The sequence below is a fragment of the Pleurodeles waltl genome, chromosome 6 (assembly GCF_031143425.1).
Source record: "Pleurodeles waltl isolate 20211129_DDA chromosome 6, aPleWal1.hap1.20221129, whole genome shotgun sequence".
In the NCBI taxonomy this organism is placed as follows: Eukaryota; Metazoa; Chordata; class Amphibia; order Caudata; family Salamandridae; genus Pleurodeles; species Pleurodeles waltl.
Window position 1 is genome coordinate 694,921,198 of NC_090445.1, and position 18,391 is coordinate 694,939,588.

The 18,391-nt window shown below is 43.0% G+C and overlaps 1 protein-coding gene across 1 annotated transcript in view; it reads right to left on the reverse strand.

Annotated features, from left to right (window-relative positions):
- Window positions 1-18,391, reverse strand: part of LOC138300177 (disintegrin and metalloproteinase domain-containing protein 9-like) — a 587,087-nt gene that overhangs the window by 466,048 nt on the left and 102,648 nt on the right. The gene's annotated exons all lie outside the window — the stretch shown is intronic.

Genomic DNA, 18,391 nt, shown 5'->3' on the forward strand with positions numbered 1-18,391 from the left:
GAGTGCGTGAGTGACAGTTTTTCTGGTCTCTGTGGGGATCCATTTGAATGTTTTTTTCAGTATACGGAGTGTGTTGAAGCATGAGGAGGTGAGAGTGTTGATTTGTTGTGTCATCGAGAGGGAGGAGTCTAGGATGATGCCGAGGTTGCGTGCGTGGTTGGCGGGGGTGGGTGTAGGGCCTAGCGTGGTGGGCCACCATGAGGGGTCCCAGGTGTTTTTGTGTGGGCCAAAGAGGATTATTTCGGTTTTGCTTGAGTTGAGTTTCAGGTGGTTGGCTGTTATATATATATCACTTTTGTCAATATGTGTGTGGTTTCCCTGGGGGCTGCGATCGGCCCCCAGGAAAACCAGACCCACATATAAAAGTGATATATATATATATATATATATATATATATATACATATATATATGTATATATATGTATATATATATACATATATATATATATATAGAAGTTGTCTTGCAGTTGCAGCTTGCGTCTTCAAAGCAATGCACATACTTCAACTGACGCTTTTCAACTGTAGCTTTTAGGCAGCAATAAAAAAGTCAAGTAAGTATTGTGACTATGTTTCTGCTACAAAAGGGTCAGACTTGTCTAGTTGCAGTTTTAGTGCCATAAAGAAGCGCAGAAGGTTTATATGCCTACTGCAAAGAGCAAATCTGTATTTTATGTAAATAGCTGAGTACATTAGTAAAGTCAGCCATTACCTGCGCTATAATACCAATGAAATGTATGTGCGGGGTGGAGGGCGGCTATGGAGAGATGAAGGGCACTTTTGCTGGGTGGTAATGAGGGAATCCGAGGAGGAGGGAGTGGGAGCACCAATAATGATTGTTGGACTGGGCACAGGAGGTGCTAAAGACTGTGACGAATGGTATGTGACAAGGTGTTTTTTGAGTGTCTTGAAAGAACGTGCTGATTGAGGGAAGAAGTGCAGGTAAGGTGGCCTCTACTGTTGCACGTATCTCACACACACCATCGATTTTGTGACTGTCTACGTAGGCTAGTGTTTTAGAGCAACAGTTTAGCCAATAGCAGAGATGGCATCTTGATGGATGACTGCTGCCGGCACTCGGGTTATAGAGGACAGCTCTGACAGAGGAACAGAGACTGAGACATCAGATACTGAGACAGCATCTGAGGGATAGGACAATGGCGCAGACACTGGGAGTGGTTTTTCAGTCGGAGGAGTCCCATTCGATAACTCCTCTTCCAGTACATTATGAGGGAGGTGATGAGGACAGTCCTGCTGTCCCTTCGCAAGCTGTTTGTGCAACTGGGTAATAGTGGGTTAGCCCAACCCAGAGAGCAGGTGAATGCGGCGGCAAGCAGAGAGAGAGAGGGAGTGCTCTCTTGGGAGCTCCCCAATTTTGTTCAGCCCCAAATTCCACCACCCAAATCGTATTGTGAAGACATCAAAATTATCTATGGCAAAACAAACTGGTTTTGTAAGGCAGGCACCTGTGTTTTTGGTCCTGGGTTCGCGGCCATATAGAGAAACACACTAAACCCAAACATTTCTGGAAACTAGACATTCGGGGGAGTCCACAGAGGTGTGACTTGTGTGGATTCCCCAAAGTTTTCTTACCCAGAATACCCTGCAAAGCTGAAATGTTGAATAAAACTCTATTTTTCTCGCATTTCTGTCACACAAACTACAGGAATATGCTGGGATCCACAAAATTCCTACCACCCAGTGACTCCTCACCTGTCCTGATAAAAACACTACCCCACTTGAGTGCCTACACCTAATGCCTGCGTCAGGAATGGATCACCCCAGGGTCAACAGCTGCCTCATGTAACGACCAACATTGACCGTTGTGTGATCTATTCCTGTCACGGGCACCAGGCCTACCCACACAAGTGAGGTATCATTTTTATCGGGAGACTTGGGGGAACGCTGGGTGGAAGGAAATTTGTGGCTCCTCTCAGATTCCAGAACTTTCTGTCACCGAAATGTGAGGAAAACGTGTTATTTTAGCCACATTTTGAGGTTTGCAAAGGATTCTGGGTAACAGAACTTGGTCAGAGCCCCACAAGTCACCTCATCTTGGATTCCCCTGGGTTTCTAGTTTTCAAAAATGCACAGGTTTGCTAGGTTTCCCCAGGTGCCGGCTGAGCTAGAGGCCAAAATCCACAGGTAGGCACTGTTTTCTATGAAAAAATGTGATGTGTCCACGTTGTGTTTTGGGGCATTTCCTGTCGCGGGCGCTAGGCCTACCCACACAAGTGAGGTATCATTTTTATCGGGAGACTTGGGGGAACGCTGGGTGGAAGGAAATTTGTGGCTCCTCTCAGATTCCAGAACTTTCTGTCACTGAAATGTGAGGAAAACTTGTTTTTTTAGCCACGTTTTGAGGTTTGCAAAGGATTCTGGGTAACAGAACCTGGTCAGAGCCCCACAAGTCACCCCATTTGGATTCCCCTAGGTCTCTAGTTTTAAAAAATGCACAGGTTTGGTAGGTTTCCCTATGTGCCGGCTGAGCTAGAGGCCAAAATCTACAGGTAGGCACTTTGCAAAAAACAGCTCTGTTTTGTGTCAAAAAATGGGATGTGTCCACGTTGTGTTTTGGGGCATTACCTGTCGCGGGCGCTAGGCCTACCCACACAAGTGAGGTATCATTTTTATCGGGAGACTTGGGGGAACGCTGGGTGGAAGGAAATTTGTGGCTCCTCTCAGATTCCAGAACTTTCTGTCACTGAAATGTGAGGAAAACTTGTTTTTTTAGCCACGTTTTGAGGTTTGCAAAGGATTCTGGGTAACAGAACCTGGTCAGAGCCCCACAAGTCACCCCATCTTGGATTCCCCTAGGTCTCTAGTTTTCAAAAATGCACAGGTTTGGTAGGTTTCCCTATGTGCCGGCTGAGCTAGAGGCCAAAATCTACAGGTAGGCACTTTGAAAAAAACAGCTCTGTTTTCTGTCAAAAAATGGGATGTGTCCACGTTGTGTTTTGGGGCATTTACTGTCGCGGGCGCTAGGCCTACCCACACAAGTGAGGTATCATTTTTATCGGGAGACTTGGGGGAACGCTAGGTGGAAGGAAATTTGTGGCTCCTCTCAGTTTCCAGAACTTTCTGTCACTGAAATGTGAGGAAAACGTGTTTTTTTTAGCCACGTTTTGAGGTTTGCAAAGGATTCTGGGTAACAGAACCTGGTCAGAGCCCCACAAGTCACCCCATCTTGGATTCCCCTAGGTCTCTAGTTTTCAAAAATGCACAGGTTTGGTAGGTTTCCCTATGTGCCGGCTGAGCTAGAGGCCAATATCTACAGGTAGACACTTTGCAAAAAACAGCTCTGTATTCTGTCCAAAAATGTGATGTGTCCACGTTGTGTTTTGGGGCATTTCCTGTTGCGGGCGCTACGCCTACCCACACAAGTGAGGTATAATTTTTATCGGGAGACTTGGGGGAACGCTGGGTGGAAGGAAATCTGTGGCTCCTCTCAGATTCCAGAACTTTCTGTCACTGAAATGTGAGGAAAACGTGTTTTTTATAGCCACGTTTTGAGGTTTGCAAAGGATTCTGGGTAACAGAACCTGGTCAGAGCCCCACAAGTCACCCCATCTTGGATTCCCCTAGGTCTCTAGTTTTCAAAAATGCACAAGTTTGGTAGGTTTCCCTATGTGCCGGCTGAGCTAGAGGCCAAAATCTACAGGTAGGCACTTTGAAAAAAACAGCTCTGTTTTCTGTCAAAAAATGGGATGTGTCCACGTAGTGTTTCAGGGCATTTCCTGTCGCGGGCGCTAGGCCTACCCACACAAGTGAGGTATCATTTTTATCGGGAGACTTGGGGGAACGCTGGGTGGAAGGAAATTTGTGGCTCCTCTCAGATTTCAGAACTTTCTGTCACTGAAATGTGAGAAAAACGTGCTTTTTTAGCCACGTTTTGAGGTTTGCAAAGGATTCTGGGTAACAGAACCTGGTCAGAGCCCCAGAAGTCACCCCATCTTGGATTCCCTTAGGTCTCTAGTTTTCAAAAATGCACAGGTTTGGTAGGTTTCCCTATGTGCCGGCTGAGCTAGAGGCCAAAATCTACAGGTAGGCACTTTGAAAAAAACAGCTCTGTTTTCTGTCAAAAAATGGGATGTGTCAACGTTGTGTTTTGGGGCATTTCCTGTCACGGGCGCTAGGCCTACCCACACAAGTGAGGTATCATTTTTATCGGGAGACTTGGGGGAACGCTGGGTGGAAGGAAATTTGTGACTCCTCTCAGATTTCAGAACTTTCTGTCACCGAAATGAGAGGAAAACGTGTTTTTTTAGCCACATTTTGAGGTTTGCAAAGGATTCTGGGTAACAGAACCTGGTCAGAGCCCCACAAGTCACCCCATGTTGGATTCCCCTAGGTCTCTAGTTTTAAAAAATGCACAGGGTTGGTAGGTTTCCCTAGGTGCCGGCTGAGCTAGAGGCCAAAATCCACAGCTAGCCACTTGGCAAAAAACAGCTCTGTTTTCTGTCAAAAAAATGGGATGTGTCCACGTTGTGTTTTGGGGCATTTCCTGTTGCGGGCACTAGGCCTACCCACACAAGTGAGGTATCATTTTTATCGGGAGACTTGGGGGAATGCTTGGTGGAAGGAAATTTGTGGCTCCTCTCAGATTCCAGAACTTTCTGTCACCGAAATGAGAGGAAAACGTGTTTTTTTAGCCACATTTTGAGGTTTGCAAAGGATTCTGCGTAACATAACCTGGTCAGAGCCCCACAAGTCACCCCATCTTGGATTCCCCTAGGTCTCTAGTTTTCAAAAATGCACAGGGTTGGTAGGTTTCCCTAGATGCCGGCTGAGCTAGAGGGCAAAATCCACAGCTAGGCACTTTGCAAAAAACAGCTGTGTTTTCTGTCAAAAAAATGGGATGTGTCCACGTTGTGTTTTGGGGCATTTCCTGTCGCGGGCGCTAGGCCTACCCACACAAGTGAGGTATCATTTTTATCGGGAGACTTGGGGGAACGCTGGGTGGAAGGAAATTTGTGGCTCCTCTCAGATTTCAGAAATTTCTGTCACTGAAATGTGAGAAAAACGTGTATTTTTAGCCACGTTTTGAGGTTTGCAAAGGATTCTGGGTAACAGAACATGGTCAGAGCTCCACAAGTCACTCCATCTTGGATTCCCCTAGGTTTCTACTTTTCAAAAATACATAGGTTTGGTAGGTTTCCCTATGTGCCGGCTGAGCTAGAGGCCAAAATCTACAGGTAGGCACTTTGCAAAAAACAGCTCTGTATTCTGTCAAAAAATGTGATGTGTCCACGTTGTGTTTTGGGGCATTTCCTGTCGCGGGTGCTAGGCCTACCCACACAAGTGAGGTATCATTTTTATCGGGAGACTTGGGGGAATGCTGGGTGGAAGGAAATTTGTGGCTCCTCTCAGATTTCAGAAATTTCTGTCACTGAAATGTGAGGAAAACGTGTATTTTTAGCCACGTTTTGAGGTTTGCAAAGGATTCTGGGTAACAGAACATGGTCAGAGCTCCACAAGTCACTCCATCTTGGATTCCCCTAGGCTTCTAGTTTTCAAAAATACACAGGTTTGGTAGGTTTCCCTATAGGCCGGCTGAGCTAGAGGCCAAAATCTACAGGTAGGCACTTTGCAAAAAACAGCTCTGTATTCTGTCAAAAAATGTGATGTGTCCACGTTGTGTTTTGGGGCATTTCCTGTCGCGGGCGCTAGGCCTACCCACACAAGTGAGGTATCATTTTTATCGGGAGACTTGGGGGAATGCTGGGTGGAAGGAAATTTGTGGCTCCTCTCAGATTCCAGAACTTTCTGTCACCGAAATGAGAGGAAAACGTGTTTTTTTAGCCACATTTTGAGGTTTGCAAAGGATTCTGCGTAACAGAACCTGGTCAGAGCCCCACAAGTCACCCCATCTTGGATTCCCCTAGGTCTCTAGTTTTCAAAAATGCACAGGGTTGGTAGGTTTCCCTAGATGCCGGCTGAGCTAGAGGCCAAAATCCACAGCTAGGCACTTTGCAAAAAACAGCTCTGTTTTCTGTCAAAAAAATGGGATGTGTCCACGTTGTGTTTTGGGGCATTTCCTGTCGCGGGCGCTAGGCCTACCCACACAAGTGAGGTATCATTTTTATCGGGAGACTTGGGGGAACGCTGGGTGGAAGGAAATTTGTGGCTCCTCTCAGATTTCAGAAATTTCTGTCACTGAAATGTGAGAAAAACGTGTATTTTTAGCCACGTTTTGAGGTTTGCAAAGGATTCTGGGTAACAGAACATGGTCAGAGCTCCACAAGTCACTCCATCTTGGATTCCCCTACGTTTCTACTTTTCAAAAATACATAGGTTTGGTAGGTTTCCCTATGTGCCGGCTGAGCTAGAGGCCAAAATCTACAGGTAGGCACTTTGCAAAAAACAGCTCTGTATTCTGTCAAAAAATGTGATGTGTCCACGTTGTGTTTTGGGGCATTTCCTGTCGCGGGCGCTAGGCCTACCCACACAAGTGAGGTATCATTTTTATCGGGAGACTTGGGGGAATGCTGGGTGGAAGGAAATTTGTGGCTCCTCTCAGATTCCAGAACTTTCTGTCACCGAAATGAGAGGAAAACGTGTTTTTTTAGCCACATTTTGAGGTTTGCAAAGGATTCTGGGTAACAGAACCTGGTCAGAGCCCCACAAGTCACCCCATATTGGATTCCCCTAGGTCTCTAGTTTTCAAAAATGCACAGGGTTGGTAGGTTTCCCTAGGTGCCGGCTGAGCTAGAGGCCAAAATCCACAGCTAGCCACTTGGCAAAAAACAGCTCTGTTTTCTGTCAAAAAAATGGGATGTGTCCACGTTGTGTTTTGGGGCATTTCCTGTCGCGGGCACTAGGCCTACCCACACAAGTGAGGTATCATTTTTATCGGGAGACTTGGGGGAACGCTGGGTGGAAGGAAATTTGTGGCTCCTCTCAGATTTCAGAAATTTCTGTCACTGAAATGTGAGGAAAACGTGTATTTTTAGCCACGTTTTGAGGTTTGCAAAGGATTCTGGGTAACAGAACATGGTCAGAGCTCCACAAGTCACCCCATCTTGGATTCCCCTAGGTCTCTAGTTTTAAAAAATGCACAGGGTTGGTGGGTTTCCCTAGATGCCGGCTGAGCTAGAGGGCAAAATCCACACCTAGGCACATTGCAAAAAACAGCTCTGTTTTCTGTCAAAAAAATGGGATGTGTCCACGTTGTGTTTTGGGGCATTTCCTGTCGCGGGCGCTAGGCCTACCCACACAAGTGAGGTATCATTTTTATCGGGAGACTTGGGGGAACGCTGGGTGGAAGGAAATGTGTGGCTCCTCTCAGATTTCAGAAATTTCTGTCACTGAAATGTGAGAAAAACGTGTATTTTTAGCCACGTTTTGAGGTTTGCAAAGGATTCTGGGTAACAGAACATGGTCAGAGCTCCACAAGTCACTCCATCTTGGATTCCCCTACGTTTCTACTTTTCAAAAATACATAGGTTTGGTAGGTTTCCCTATGTGCCGGCTGAGCTAGAGGCCAAAATCTACAGGTAGGCACTTTGCAAAAAACAGCTCTGTATTCTGTCAAAAAATGTGATGTGTCCACGTTGTGTTTTGGGGCATTTCCTGTCGCGGGCGCTAGGCCTACCCACACAAGTGAGGTATCATTTTTATCGGGAGACTTGGGGGAATGCTGGGTGGAAGGAAATTTGTGGCTCCTCTCAGATTCCAGAACTTTCTGTCACCGAAATGAGAGGAAAACGTGTTTTTTTAGCCACATTTTGAGGTTTGCAAAGGATTCTGGGTAACAGAACCTGGTCAGAGCCCCACAAGTCACCCCATATTGGATTCCCCTAGGTCTCTAGTTTTCAAAAATGCACAGGGTTGGTAGGTTTCCCTAGGTGCCGGCTGAGCTAGAGGCCAAAATCCACAGCTAGCCACTTGGCAAAAAACAGCTCTGTTTTCTGTCAAAAAAATGGGATGTGTCCACGTTGTGTTTTGGGGCATTTCCTGTCGCGGGCACTAGGCCTACCCACACAAGTGAGGTATCATTTTTATCGGGAGACTCGGGGGAACGCTGGGTGGAAGGAAATTTGTGGCTCCTCTCAGATTTCAGAAATTTCTGTCACTGAAATGTGAGGAAAACGTGTATTTTTAGCCACGTTTTGAGGTTTGCAAAGGATTCTGGGTAACAGAACATGGTCAGAGCTCCACAAGTCACCCCATCTTGGATTCCCCTAGGTCTCTAGTTTTCAAAAATGCACAGGGTTGGTGGGTTTCCCTAGATGCCGACTGAGCTAGAGGGCAAAATCCACACCTAGGCACATTGCAAAAAACAGCTCTGTTTTCTGTCAAAAAAAGTGGGATGTGTCCACGTTGTGTTTTGGGGCATTTCCTGTCGCGGGCGCTAGGCCTACCCACACAAGTGAGGTATCATTTTTATCGGGAGACTTGGGGGAACGCTGGGTGGAAGGAAATGTGTGGCTCCTCTCAGATTTCAGAAATTTCTGTCACTGAAATGTGAGAAAAACGTGTATTTTTAGCCACGTTTTGAGGTTTGCAAAGGATTCTGGGTAACAGAACATGGTCAGAGCTCCACAAGTCACTCCATCTTGGATTCCCCTAGGTTTCTACTTTTCAAAAATACATAGGTTTGGTAGGTTTCCCTATGTGCCGGCTGAGCTAGAGGCCAAAATCTACAGGTAGGCACTTTGCAAAAAACAGCTCTGTATTCTGTCAAAAAATGTGATGTGTCCACGTTGTGTTTTGGGGCATTTCCTGTCGCGGGCGCTAGGCCTACCCACACAAGTGAGGTATCATTTTTATCGGGAGACTTGGGGGAATGCTGGGTGGAAGGAAATTTGTGGCTCCTCTCAGATTCCAGAACTTTCTGTCACCGAAATGAGAGGAAAACGTGTTTTTTTAGCCACATTTTGAGGTTTGCAAAGGATTCTGGGTAACAGAACCTGGTCAGAGCCCCACAAGTCACCCCATATTGGATTCCCCTAGGTCTCTAGTTTTCAAAAATGCACAGGGTTGGTAGGTTTCCCTAGGTGCCGGCTGAGCTAGAGGCCAAAATCCACAGCTAGCCACTTGGCAAAAAACAGCTCTGTTTTCTGTCAAAAAAATGGGATGTGTCCACGTTGTGTTTTGGGGCATTTCCTGTCGCGGGCACTAGGCCTACCCACACAAGTGAGGTATCATTTTTATCGGGAGACTTGGGGGAACGCTGGGTGGAAGGAAATTTGTGGCTCCTCTCAGATTTCAGAAATTTCTGTCACTGAAATGTGAGGAAAACGTGTATTTTTAGCCACGTTTTGAGGTTTGCAAAGGATTCTGGGTAACAGAACATGGTCAGAGCTCCACAAGTCACCCCATCTTGGATTCCCCTAGGTCTCTAGTTTTCAAAAATGCACAGGGTTGGTGGGTTTCCCTAGATGCCGGCTAAGCTAGAGGGCAAAATCCACACCTAGGCACATTGCAAAAAACAGCTCTGTTTTCTGTCAAAAAAAGTGGGATGTGTCCACGTTGTGTTTTGGGGCATTTCCTGTCGCGGGCGCTAGGCCTACCCACACAAGTGAGGTATCATTTTTATCGGGAGACTTGGGGGAAGGCTGGGTGGAAGGAAATTTGTGGCTCCTCTCAGATTTCAGAAATTTCTGTCACTGAAATGTGAGAAAAACGTGTATTTTTAGCCACGTTTTGAGGTTTGCAAAGGATTCTGGGTAACAGAACATGGTCAGAGCTCCACAAGTCACTCCATCTTGGATTCCCCTAGGTTTCTACTTTTCAAAAATACATAGGTTTGGTAGGTTTCCCTATGTGCCGGCTGAGCTAGAGGCCAAAATCTACAGGTAGGCACTTTGCAAAAAACAGCTCTGTATTCTGTCAAAAAATGTGATGTGTCCACGTTGTGTTTTGGGGCATTTCCTGTCGCGGGCGCTAGGCCTACCCACACAAGTGAGGTATCATTTTTATCGGGAGACTTGGGGGAATGCTGGGTGGAAGGAAATTTGTGGCTCCTCTCATATTCCAGAACTTTCTGTCACCGAAATGAGAGGAAAACATGTTTTTTTAGCCACATTTTGAGGTTTGCAAAGGATTCTGGGTAACAGAACCTGGTCAGAGCCCCACAAGTCACCCCATCTTGGATTCCCTTAGGTCTCTAGTTTTAAAAAATGCACAGGTTTGGTAGGTTTCCCTATGTGCCGGCTGAGCTAGAGGCCAAAATCTACAGGTAGGCACTTTGAAAAAAACAGCTCTGTATTCTGTCAAAAAATGTGATGTGTCCACGTTGTGTTTTGGGGCATTTCCTGTCGCGGGCGCTAGGCCTACCCACACAAGTGAGGTATCATTTTTATCGGGAGACTTGGGGGAATGCTGGGTGGAAGGAAATTTGTGGCTCCTCTCAGATTCCAGAACTTTCTGTCACCGAAATGAGAGGAAAACGTGTTTTTTTAGCCACATTTTGAGGTTTGCAAAGGATTCTGGGTAACAGAACCTGGTCAGAGCCCCACAAGTCACTCCATCTTGGATTCCCCTAGGTTTCTACTTTTCAAAAATACATAGGTTTGGTAGGTTTCCCTATGTGCCGGCTGAGCTAGAGGCCAAAATCTACAGGTAGGCACTTTGCAAAAAACAGCTCTGTATTCTGTCAAAAAATGTGATGTGTCCACGTTGTGTTTTGGGGCATTTCCTGTCGCGGGCGCTAGGCCTACCCACACAAGTGAGGTATCATTTTTATCGGGAGACTTGGGGGAATGCTGGGTGGAAGGAAATTTGTGGCTCCTCTCAGATTCCAGAACTTTCTGTCACCGAAATGAGAGGAAAACGTGTTTTTTTAGCCACATTTTGAGGTTTGCAAAGGATTCTGGGTAACAGAACCTGGTCAGAGCCCCACAAGTCACCCCATATTGGATTCCCCTAGGTCTCTAGTTTTCAAAAATGCACAGGGTTGGTAGGTTTCCCTAGGTGCCGGCTGAGCTAGAGGCCAAAATCCACAGCTAGCCACTTGGCAAAAAACAGCTCTGTTTTCTGTCAAAAAAATGGGATGTGTCCACGTTGTGTTTTGGGGCATTTCCTGTCGCGGGCACTAGGCCTACCCACACAAGTGAGGTATCATTTTTATCGGGAGACTTGGGGGAACGCTGGGTGGAAGGAAATTTGTGGCTCCTCTCAGATTTCAGAAATTTCTGTCACTGAAATGTGAGGAAAACGTGTATTTTTAGCCACGTTTTGAGGTTTGCAAAGGATTCTGGGTAACAGAACATGGTCAGAGCTCCACAAGTCACCCCATCTTGGATTCCCCTAGGTCTCTAGTTTTCAAAAATGCACAGGGTTGGTGGGTTTCCCTAGATGCCGGCTGAGCTAGAGGGCAAAATCCACACCTAGGCACATTGCAAAAAACAGCTCTGTTTTCTGTAAAAAAAAGTGGGATGTGTCCACGTTGTGTTTTGGGGCATTTCCTGTCGCGGGCGCTAGGCCTACCCACACAAGTGAGGTATAATTTTTATCGGGAGACTTGGGGGAAGGCTGGGTGGAAGGAAATTTGTGGCTCCTCTCAGATTTCAGAAATTTCTGTCACTGAAATGTGAGAAAAACGTGTATTTTTAGCCACGTTTTGAGGTTTGCAAAGGATTCTGGGTAACAGAACATGGTCAGAGCTCCACAAGTCACTCCATCTTGGATTCCCCTAGGTTTCTACTTTTCAAAAATACATAGGTTTGGTAGGTTTCCCTATGTGCCGGCTGAGCTAGAGGCCAAAATCTACAGGTAGGCACTTTGCAAAAAACAGCTCTGTATTCTGTCCAAAAATGTGATGTGTCCACGTTGTGTTTTGGGGCATTTCCTGTCGCGGGCGCTAGGCCTACCCACACAAGTGAGGTATCATTTTTATCGGGAGACTTGGGGGAATGCTGGGTGGAAGGAAATTTGTGGCTCCTCTCATATTCCAGAACTTTCTGTCACCGAAATGAGAGGAAAACATGTTTTTTTAGCCACATTTTGAGGTTTGCAAAGGATTCTGGGTAACAGAACCTGGTCAGAGCCCCACAAGTCACCCCATCTTGGATTCCCCTAGGTCTCTAGTTTTCAAAAATGCACAGGGTTGGTAGGTTTCCCTAGGTGCCGGCTGAGCTAGAGGCCAAAATCCACAGCTAGGCACTTTGCAAAAAACAGCTCTGTTTTCTGTCAAAAAAATGGGATGTGTCCACGTTGTGTTTTGGGGCATTTCCTGTTGCGGGCGCTAGGCCTACCACACAAGTGAGGTATCATTTTTATCGGGAGACTTGGGGGAACGCTGGGTGGAAGGAAATTTGTGGCTTCTCTCAGATTTCAGAAATTTCTGTCACTGAAATGTGAGGAAAACGTGTTTTTTTAGCCACGTTTTGAGGTTTGCAAAGGATTCTGGGTAACAGAACATGGTCAGAGCTCCACAAGTCACTCCATCTTGGATTCCCCTAGATTTCTAGTTTTCAAAAATACACAGGTTTGGTAGGTTTCCCTATGTGCCGGCTGAGCTAGAGGCAAAAATCTACAGGTAGGCACTTTGCAAAAAACAGCTCTGTATTCTGTCAAAAAATGTGATATGTCCACGTTGTGTTTTGGGGCATTTCCTGTCGCGGGCGCTAGGCCTACCCACACAAGTGAGGTATCATTTTTATCGGGAGACTTGGGGGAATGCTGGGTGGAAGGAAATTTGTGGCTCCTCTCAGATTCCAGAACTTTCTGTCACCGAAATGAGAGGAAAACGTGTTTTTTTAGCCACATTTTGAGGTTTGCAAAGGATTCTGGGTAACAGAACCTAGTCAGAGCCCCACAAGTCACCCCATCTTCGATTCCCCTAGGTCTCTAGTTTTAAAAAATGCACAGGGTTGGTAGGTTTCCCTATGTTCCGGCTGAGCTAGAGGCCAAAATCCACAACTAGGCACTTTGCAAAAAATAGCTCTGTTTTCTGTAAAAAAAATGGGATGTGTCCACGTTGTGTTTTGGGGCATTTCCTGTCGCGGGCGCTATGCCTACCCACACAAGTGAGGTATCATTTTTATCGGGAGACTTGGCGGAACATAGAATAGCAAAACAAGTGTTATTGCCCCTTGTCTTTCTCTACATTTTTTCCTTCCAAATATAAGAGAGTGTGTAAAAAAGACGTCTATTTGAGAAATGCCCTGCAATTCACATGCTAGTATGGGCACCCCGGAATTCAGAGATGTGCAAATAACCACTGCTCCTCAAAACCTTATCTTGAGTCCATTTTGGAAATGCACTCTTCATATTTCAGCAAATGAATTGCTGTATACCCAGTATAGAATGAAAACCAACTGCAGGGTGCAGCTCATTTATTGGCTCTGGGTACCTAGGGTTCTTGATGAACCTACAAGCCCTTTATATCCCCACAACCAGAAGAGTCCAGCAGACAAAACAGTATATTGCTTTCAGAAATCTGACATCGCAGGAAAATGTTACAGAGTAAAACATAAAGAAAAATGGCTGTTGTTTTCAGCTCAATTTCAATATTTTTTTATTTCAGCTGTTATTTTCTGTTTGAAAACCTTGTAGGATCTACACAAATGACCCCTTGCTGAATTCAGAATTTTGTCTAGCTTTCAGAAATGTTTAGCTTTCCGGGATCCAGCATTGGTTTCACACCCATTCCTGTCACTAACTGGAGAAATGTGTTTTTCTGATTCAAGTCTGCCCGTTCCTGAAAGGTGGGAAGATAGTGATTTCAGCACCAGAAACCCTTTGTTGATGGCATTTTCAGAGAAAAAAACACAAGCCTTCTTCGGCAGCCCTTTTTTCCCATTTTTTCAAATTTTTTGGGAAAAAACAAACTTTTCACTGTATTTTGGCTATTTTCTTGGTCTCCTCCAGGGGAAACCACAATCTCTGGGTACCATTAGAATCCCTAGGATGTTGGAAAAAAAGGACGCAAATTTGGTGTGGATAGCTTATGTGGACAAAAAGTTATGAAGGCCTAAGCGCGAACTACCCCAAATAGCCAAAAAAGGGCTCAGCACTGGGGGGGAAAAGGCCCAGCAGCTAAGAGGTTAAAACATAGTTTATTTTTTAAATATTATTAATATTATTAGTATTATCATCATACTTATAATTATTATTACCATCATTTTTATTTGCAATAATAAAAAAACACCACCACCATCACCACCAACAATAATAATAATGAAAATAATACACATCCTTGTTATATTGTAATGATGTTTACTACTTAGAATTTCTTACATTTTAATTTTTTATTTTCAGAACTATTTATTAATGTGTAGTTTTACTAATTGTATGTAGTGTATTTGAACCCTCCCCCCATGTATATACTGTCCCCAGTGATTGTTAGGCTGGAGTTGGAATAGTAAATTTGACTACCAAATGTATACACTTGCCCCAAGGTTTGTTGGACTGGAGATTGAATAGTAAATCTCCTCCCAACTCCTTCAATGTATGCACTTCCTTCAATGTTTGTGAGACTGAAAATACAATAGTTAAATATGACCATCCAACCGTATGAACGTTTCTGCAGGGGTTGTTAGACTGACGTTAGTAAGGTAAATCTGCCTGTAACCCCAATATGTTTGCCAGATTGCATGGTAAATTTGCCCCATCCCCCATCCAAAATATACATTTATCCCAATGTCTTTTTGGTTGGATGCACTTTTCCAAGTATTTGTTAGACTGAAGTTAAAATAGATAATCTGACTCACCAATATATGCACTATCCACTGTGTGTTGAGACTAGTATTTGAATAGAAAATATGCCCACACCCCTTATTTATATGTACCTTAACTTTTGTTAAGTTGGAGTTAGAATAGTAATTCTGATCCTCTCTTCCAGCCCCAATGTATGCACTTTCCCCAATAGTTGTCAGACTGGAGCTATAGAAGTAAACTTGGCCCACCACCAAAATCTGCATTTACCCTAATTCTTGCTAGGGTTGAGTTACAATAGTAAATCTGATCCAACTCCCCTCATTTAATGAATGCACTTTCCTCAATAACTGCTAGACCAGTGTTAGAGTAGTAAACTTGAACAATGCCTAATTTAATTATTTTCCCAATATTTGTTGTGGTGAAGTTAGATTAGTAAAGTCGACTTTCCCCGTCCATAATGTGCACGTTTTGCCTAATGTTTGTAGCATTCTACTTAAAATAGAGTATTTCAACATTTTTGTTTTTTTTAAATAACTTTGGTTTGGAGTTACATTGGCACATCTTACTTTATCTTGGAAATTTGTTTTAAATATACAATAATCATATTAGATGTACAGCTGTATATGTTTAAAAATACTTTATCTAATGTTTATAATTTTTATTATGTTTCATTTTGTAAAAAAACTTACTATTTTTATTTTCAGTATTCAAATACTTTCTTTTTTCTAATATTTGAATACATTTACAATATGTTTTTATATTTTTAAATGTGAATGATAATTGTCTGCTCGTGTGTTTTATTGTTTAATTCAAATTACCAATATTCTATATATTTTTTAAGAACTAATTTATTTCTTTTATAAATGTGTTTTAATGTTTAATTTAGTAAGAAAATGTTTGTCATACACTGATAAGTCTTCTTTAAGGTTAGACGTGATTTAAATATATTTTTTAAATAAAATAGTTAAAAAAACAAACTTTTATCTTAAATTGTAATAATGTTAAATAAATGAACTAGATAAACCTGCCGTCATACTGTCAATATTGTGGACCAATTTTGTACTTTACCTTATATCTATGTAAATTCGAAACATTGACCACAATATTTGTGCACAATGATATTTTTGTGGTTGATATTTTGCTTAACAGTAAATAACATTTTTGCACAATTGGTCACAGTTTGGATTTAACAGAGGTGTAGCTTTCATTAGAACAGGGGGACCCAAAATTCTGTGAGGACTACTTGAGCCTGGTTGCTAGCTGCTTCGTACTAGCCAACTGAGGTGGTGGACATCTTCCTTTCTAATGCTAGGCTTGATGTCACCCTTACTATATAACTGCTAAAAAAACATTCAGAAATGTAATAAGGTAGACAAGCTTTTGAAACATATCTAAATGTTTTGGTAATTGGGCATATTTCCTCACTTGATATATGTGTTGAAAGACTGGAGTTGGTGTTCATAAACCCTGTCACGACAAATAGAGTGCACCTTGGGCAAAAGAGGAGATGATTTAGGCACCTAAGGTGACAAGTTTGGATTGCTACATAGAATCGGGAAGTTGGCACCAAAGTCATCATCGTTTGCGAGACTCACTTTCACTAATCTCATGGAAAGGTGATGGTAATTGCTTTGCTGTTCACTGGTTCTCGCCTCATCTTATCTTACTGTGAGCAAAGTTCTTGAGCAACAAAACCCTGACATGAAATATGCATCAAAATCTATAGTAAGAAGTTTTTTCCTCTTTTTGTTCTGGAAATTAAAGATCACTGTCTACTGGCTGTAGTGAGAAAGGCCCTCAGTAAACCACTTGTTTACAAAACACTGCTGAAAGCTTTAAGGATGGTGTGCAAACTGAGATTTGTGGAGAATATGTTTACAGATGGGGGAATCTAAAACACTATGCATTTAAGTACATTACAACAAAAAGTGAAATAATACAATTTCAGGACTTGAGTGACTGAAACATTATGAAGTGATTAGCAGCTTAATAAATCTACATGACAGTGACAAACCCTACTATGAATCAGATTCAGATGGTCTACTGCTAATTTCACAAGTCTGATGACCTCAAAACCATATTTTAAGTTGCTGTCAATTACTGGAAGCTGTGAATATGCTTCTTGTTTCCTACTATTTGCCAGAGAAAAGGGTGAATCCTGTCAGCAAGCACAGTGCCATCCTGCGCTTAATATATTTGTGAATAGTGTCTCCGATTTTTGCATTATTCTGTTGCGAAAGAGGGTGTCATGTTCTGAAGGTATATGGCCCGATAAAGTCTAGATAGCGGATGGAAAGAGTTAGAAGATCTAGGAAGGTTGATGAGATTATGGGAGATTGCCCCAGTAGAGCAATTCCCTTGGTTATCTCCTTTGCCTGTAAGGCCAGTGGGAAAGTAAAGTTATGAATAGTTTCCCATTGCGTTTTATGGAGAAGATTATTATAAAAGGCCCTCATTTTGGGGGTGAGCCAGGCACTTTTTTGAGCCTCCAGGAATGGTGTTTGATTTTCTATTGATTTGCTACACATTCTGGACCTAGTCTATTTTTCAGACTTGCCCACTGGTACATCTATTTTAAATTCTAAGAGCCGTAATGGCAATTGTTTTCTGAAATTTATGACTGATTTATTAAACCTAACTATATTTTGGCTTCTGTATTACACTTTAATATTTTAATAAACGTTATTTTTTTCTAATTGACTGATCTCAAACTCCCTTCTTGAGTTAGCCTTATTTATTGACTGTATTTTAAACGCTGTATTGAATTTTGTCTTTAGGAACACACTGCCATCTATTTTTGAGGACAATGCCGTCCCCAAACTCTTAGTAGGCACATTGTCCATGCAGATCATGCAGTACTGAGCTGGAGCACAGTACTGTCAGAATTGTTGAAACTGAGTGAGACAAGAAGAGGCTAGCTCTGACTTCTCAGCTCTAAGGAATGGAAGGAAGATTCAAGAGGTTTACCTGCAGAAAAATGTAGACTGTTGGACTATTACTTAGCATAAAAGCTGATACACTCAAAAAAGGGAAAATGAAGGAGAATCTGCCTGAGGCAATGTCTCAGTAGTCTTAACAAGAGTGACTGCATTTTGAGATCAAGGCTTATCATATTTTACTGTGAAAATCACATTACTCAATACAACAAAGGTATCTTACTTCAAGAGATGCACTCAAAAGAGCATGCATGTTAAGGTTACAGTTTACCAAGTTTGACCGGAGAGATACACAAGCACAGCAGTTTTACACTCTGTTCTGTGTATAAGTATTTCATGATGAACATTTCTCTCTTTAGTAATAGGTGCCATGATGTAACTGAGTGCTCAAAAGGAGAGTGGTGGACAAATTATGAAAAAGTTAAAAGTAAAAAAAATAACTGAACGGAGAGCTCCTCCCACAGTGAGGAGCACAATAAAGGAGGATCTTGATTAGATTAGCTATCCTGTATGATTAAGTTACAGTAATGGGCAGAAACCAGATAGGCAATCAAGAGATGTATGCCACGTACAATTAATAGCCAATTATAGATGAATAAGTTGCTGATAGAAGGAGATGTTTACCTATGTTTGTTAACAAGCAAATCACAAATATATATAATTATACTAGGTTTACCTAGGGACTAACTAAAAAAATATGTAGGTGTATTAACAGAATTTTAATACATACTTATCACTTTTGATCAGATGACAGAAGTTGGTAACATCTGAAAATAATATCTAAAAATGCACTTTACTGTATTCCTAATCATAGATAATCTCAGGATGTGAGTAAAGCTACAGTTGGGAG